The sequence below is a fragment of the Callospermophilus lateralis genome, chromosome 8 (assembly GCF_048772815.1).
Source record: "Callospermophilus lateralis isolate mCalLat2 chromosome 8, mCalLat2.hap1, whole genome shotgun sequence".
NCBI lineage: Eukaryota > Metazoa > Chordata > Mammalia > Rodentia > Sciuridae > Callospermophilus > Callospermophilus lateralis.
In genome coordinates this window covers 30,297,669-30,303,951 of record NC_135312.1, presented here as the reverse complement: position 1 = coordinate 30,303,951, position 6,283 = coordinate 30,297,669, and the positions used below count along the sequence as shown (strand labels likewise).

Genomic DNA, 6,283 nt, shown 5'->3' with positions numbered 1-6,283 from the left:
CAATAAATTGAATAATCAGTATTACTATAATGATATAATAAGAGCAGTAGCCAACAAGGAATTTTTAAAAAATATCCATTTTTTTTCCATATTGTGTTTGGATGACAAACTATGGGTTATAGTAATTTCCCTCCTTTTGTATATTTAATTTTACTTTTTACTCCCCCCCCCCTTTTGGTACTGGGGATTGAACCCTGAGGTGCTTTACTACTGAGTTACATCCCAGTCCTTTTTATTTTTAATTTTTTACTTTTAATAAGAAAACGAACATAAAAAGCAACAAGTCAATATTAGATATACAAGTTTCTTGATGAGAAAGTAGATACTTTCTCACTAAGATTAGGAGTAAGGCAAGGATGTCTATTATTATCACTACTATTCAACATTATACTGGAAATCCTGGCTGAGGCAATATGACAGGAAAAGGAAATAAAATATACAGATTGAGGTGTTAGTAGTCGCTTCTGCGTGGTCTCTATCTTGCCAAGCTCCTGCCGAAGAAAAAGTGGAGTTAAGTTAGAAGGCCTTTCTACCATGGCTTGTACAAAGCGGAATGCCAGCAAATACGGTTGCTAAAGCACTCAGGAAACAACTGGCTGCAAAAGCCGCTTGCAAGAGTGCCCCCTCTACTGGAGGGGTGAAGAACCCTCATTGTTACAGGCCTGGTACTGTGGCACTCCGTGAAATTAGATGGTATTAGAAGTCCATTGAACTTTTGATGCACAAACTTCCCTTCCAGCATCTGGTGCTAGAAATTGCTCAGGTCTTCAAAACAGAGATGCACTTCCAGAGCGCAGCTATTGGTGCTTTGCAGGAGGCAAGTTAGGCCTATCTGGTTGGCCTTTTTGAAGACACCAACCTGTGTGCTATCTATGCCAAACGTGTAACAATTATGCCAAAAAACATCCAACTAGCACGCTGCATACATGGAAAACGTGCTTAAGAATTCCCTATCATGTGAAACATTTCATTCTCAAAAAATTTTTTTTTTCTCTTTTTCCTGTTATTGGTAGTTCTGACGGTTACGTATTTTTTTTCCAAAAGGTACATAAGTATATGATTGTGAGTTGAAAACTAGGGGACAGAAATCAGGTATTGGCCATTTTCCCATTTTTATTTGTGTGTGAATTTTTAATATAAATGCAGGCACATAGAGCATTAATGTAAGTCAAAGTGTTTCAGTGAATGAGTTTCAGCAGCTCAATTTCATAACAATTATAAATGAAACCGTTAAATTTTTCTGGATAATGTCAGCATTTGGATTTTTGTGAATAAGTATGTTTCTTATTGAGGGCAACTAAATTGTGTTTATAGCATTTTTTTTTTTTTTTTTTTGGCAATGTTAGGGATTGAACCCAGGGCCTTGTGCGTGAAAGGCAGGCACTCTACCTTCTGAGCTATATCCCCAGCACCTGTTTGTAGTTTTTATCATACAGTAGATTCCATCCACTCACTATACTTTTCTGGGTTGTCCTACATGCTTTTTAAATGTTTGTCTTCTGTGCTATTCCTGTAAGTTTGCTACTAAAATACATTAAACTACAACACACACACACACAAAACAAACAAACATATAGACTAAGAAGCAAAAGTAAAATTGTTCACAACTGATAATAATTGTCTATGAAAAAGTCTCCCCAAATCAAAAAGTTGTGGCATTAATAAGCAACTATAACAAGGTTTCGAGATACAAGGTTTATATACAAAAGTCAATGGCTTTCTTATATATAATGAACAATGAATAATTAAACTTTGAGATTAAAAAGACAATGCCTGTTACATTAATCTATTATCATTTCCCTATCAATGTTCAGCTATGAATGTATCTTAGTAAAAATAAAACAAGAAATATCTAGGTATAAATCCAACAAAATATGAACAAGATCTCTATGAGAAAAACTACAAAATTCTGATGAAAGACATCAAAAAAAAAAAAAAAATCCAACTAAATGGAGAGATATTCCAGGTACATGAATAGGAAAAATCAATATTATAAAGATTTTTTTCTGTAACATGATCTGCAGATTCAATATAATTGTAATAAAAATTTCAGTTATTAATCACCAGCATCCATCTTTGAAACTTTTTTCTTTTCCCAAACTGACATTTTATACAATCTGTCCTTAAATTCTTGGGCTCAAGCTATTTTCCTGCCTCAGCCTCCTAAATAGCTGGGACTAGAGGTGCATGCAACTGCACCTGCTCATTCCTTTTTATGACTAAATAAAATCCCATTGTAGTTATGCACTGCATTTTATTTATGCATTCATTCACTAATGAATATTTGGATTGCTTTTACCTGTTGATTATATTGAATAATGCTGTCATTGACATGGGTGTACAAATATTTGTTTGAGTCCTTGCTTTCAATTCTTGGAGATGTTGTTGAGTGATAGAGTGCTTGTCTTGCATGCTTAGGTCCTGGGTTCCATCCTGGTGCTACAAAGGGAGAAAAAACACTGAGCTCAAATCTTGGGCTCAAAAATGGAATTAGTAGACCATGGGTTAATTCTGTTTAATGTTTTGAGAAACTGCCTTATGTTTTCCATGTTCTCATATCAGAGCCACCTCTTGAATTAAAAAAAAATATATATATATATGTGTATATATATATATATATATATATATATATATATATATATATATAGTCTCTGCCTCCAGAGACTGAATCAGTAGATTTGACACCTGATGTATTTCTTGTTTAGAATTCATATTTTAAAAAATATACAAAGTAAAAAGTTATTAAGAGGTAACTTTAAAAGAGTGAAAATAAAACAATGTGAAACAAAAAGTTGAAGTCCCCCTTGTGAACATTTGGTGTATATCCTTACACACACACACACACACAATTTATTTCTGTTTATTTTTTGGGAGGGGTACCAGGGATTGAACTCAGGGGCACTTGACCACTGAGCCACATCCACATTCCTTTTTTCTATTTTCTTTAGAGACAGGGTCTCACTGAGTTGCTTAGTGTCTCGCTTTTGCTAGGGCTAGCTTTGAACTGGAGATCCTCAGCTCCTAAGCTGCTGAGACTACAGGCATGCACCACTGTGTGGAACTCACAGTTTATTTTTTAAAAACATAAATGTGATCACACCTTACACAGTGTTCCACAACATGCCTTTTTCTTTTAGTAATTTATTTTGAAGAATTTGCATATTGATAAAATAGGTCTAATTTCATCTTTTTCAAAAGATGCATAATATATCATTTCTTTGTATTGAGAGCATTCAAAATTTTTTCTTCTACTTATTTGAAAATATATGACAAATTATTGTTAATTATGTTAATTGTTATAGTTACCCTACCGTACTATATAATACTAAAACTTAGCACAGACACATCTATTTTATTTAACCATTGAGTTTCCATTTTCTTCTATTACAATTTAGCAATTAGCATTGTTGAACTTATTATTTTGCCCATATGAGAAGTATGAGAGATTGATGAGATTAGAATTTCTGGGTTAAAGTGTGTGTGCATTTTCTATATTCATGGATATTTCCTGTCTGCTCTGCAAAGAGGCAGTATCAATTTAAGTTCCTACCATTAGTGCAGGAAAGGTAGTTCCCCTACGCTTCTTGATATTGGGTTTTATGAGTTCTTTTAATTTTTGTCAACATAGTGAGGGAAAGATGGCATTTCATTTTTATATTCATATGGATTTAGTCTCTGATAAGTGAGTTTGGATTTCTTTTCATACTTTTATTTCTTCTTCTGTGAGTTGCCTTATAATCTCTGTTATCTATTTTGCTCTTTTTGGTGACTTTTTCTAATGAATTAGAAGGAGTTTTCTACCAATCATCTATCTATCTACATTAAACCTCTTGTTTGATATATAAGATTCAGAGAGGTTATACAGATTATTTCTTTTATGCCTTTAGTGAGAACAGAAGCATTGGAGAGTTTTCAGCAGAAAGAGTGACATGATTTAGTTCACATTTTAAAAGTATCGTTCTGGATGCCATTGTCAAGGTACATTGTGGGGAACAAAAGCAAAATCGGGGTGATGAATAGAGAGAAAAGAACTGGATAACAGGTGATGGTAGCTTGGACCAATATGGTAGCAGAGGAGATGGTAAAAATAGTTGGATTCTGTTTTTTTTCTTTATTTAAATTAAATTTTAATTGACACATAGTAATTATATATATTTATGGAGTACAAGTATAAAACATATATTTTGATACATGTATACAATGTGTAAGGACCAAATCAGGGTATTAGCATAATTCTCACCTCAAACATTTGTCATTTCTTTGTATTGAGACCACTCAAAATTCTTTCTTCTAGCTACTTTAAAATATATGACAAATTATTGTTAATTATAGTTATCCTACTGTACTATATAATACTAAAACTTATGTCTCCTAGCTATATTTTTGTACACAATTAACCAAACTTTCTCTCTCTCCCATTTCCCCATCTTTCCCAGCATCTTGTTACCACTACTGTACTCTCTACTTCTGTGACTTATTTATCTTCCATGTGTAAGTGAAAACATGCAGTATTTGTCTTTCTGTTCCTGGTTTATTTCACTTACAATAATTTAATTCAGAGACAGGGTCTCACTGAGTTGCTTAGCACCTCACTGTTGCTGAGGCTGGCTTTGAAATCTCGATCCTCCTGAATCAGCCTCTCAAGCTGCTGGGATTACAGGTGTGCACCCTTGCACCCGGCCCATTGGCAGATCTTGCCTATAATAATTATTACTGTGGCGATTTCCTAATAATGATTTTTTATTTTCTTCCTCATTTCTACATATAACAAGTGAAATTATTCTGTGAAGAAAAGCATTCTTGGCTTGTGGATATAGCTTAGTTGGTAGAGTGCTTGCCTCACATGTATAAGGCCCTGGGTTCAATCCCCAACACCACCACCACCAAAAAAAAAAAAAAAAAGACCATCCTCTTCATTGCTTTTTACTTATTCTATTATTTATTTCATCATGAATTCACATTGATTATATTGTATGGGTTTTGGTACAAACACATCTACACACACATACAATAATTATCATTAGTTATTTTGTTTTTCAAATTGTTCTAGTTTTGTTTATAAGGGCTCCTCTAGTTAGGTTACTATGTCCTTTTCACATACCCCCATCCCTTTTTTGATCACTTCTTTATTTTCTAGCACTACAAGATGTTCCAACTGCACTTGTATTTTTCCTTCCCAAGCCATGGAATCAACTGCTTCTCTAGGTTCCTTTTATTGGACAATGGTATTTAGAAACCAGTGTCGGTATTTTAGGTGTGTGCTCATTGCTAATGGGATATCATTGCTCCTAGAATCTTGTAGTGGACAGAGGTAAGGAACATATGTATTAATCCATACATGCAAACACATGTGTATTTAGTTCCATATCTATTTTTGAGATGTGGTTTGCAATATTGCCCTGGCTGACTTCAAACTCTTGGACTCAAGGGCTACTCTTGCCTCAGCCTCTGGAGTATTTGGAACTAGTCTCTGTTGATAATATTTCAAATTTTTTATGAGAGCATTAAAGAGGTGACATAAGCTGGGCACCTGTATTCATTGGCTCAGGTGGCTGAGGCAGGAGGATTGAGAGCTCAAAGCCAGCCTTAGGACTTTAGGGAGGCCCTAAGCAAATTAGGGCAATGCTCTCTGAAAATAAAAATTTTTTAAAAAAGGGCTAGAGATGTGGCTCAGTGGTTAAGTGCCCCTGCGTTCAATACATAGTGAAAAAAAAAAAAAAGTGACATAGTGAAATAAATATGGAAACCCAGAGAAGTCAATGAGCATGGAAATAAACTATACAGATTTTAAAATAGTAATGTCTATATCTTTGTGAAGTAAATAGCAATGGCATAGTTAGCATTTGACAGATAAATTATTTTAGTGTATTATATTTAGAGTTATGAATAGATTGGGAATATAGCTCAGTAACAGAGTGCTTACTTAGCATGTGCAAGACCCTGGGGTTTTATCCCTAACCTACCACCCCACAAGTATATTGCTTTCTTGTTTGATGATTTCTACTTACAATTACCTCTCCAACTATAATTTTAGTTTTGAAGCTTGAGATTCCAATGGAAATATTAATAGCAATAAACATAAACCTATAAAGTAGGAAGTGTATATGTGGGGAAACTACAACAACGTCTAAATAAAAGTTATGTCTAAAAAGAATTCACTTCTTCATTTTAGACAATTTTAGTAACTATTCTTGGTACTTAAAGCATATCAGTAGAAGAAGGAAAATAGGTGAAATGCAACTGTAATAGTGAGTTTCAACATATATTAATACTAAAGTTTGCA

General features: G+C 33.9%; 1 pseudogene; it reads left to right on the top strand.

Moving 5' to 3' along the window:
* Positions 1-534: 534 nt before the first annotated feature.
* LOC143406394 (histone H3.3A-like) lies at positions 535-943 on the top strand (annotated as a pseudogene).
* The last annotated feature ends 5,340 nt before the right edge of the window (positions 944-6,283 follow it).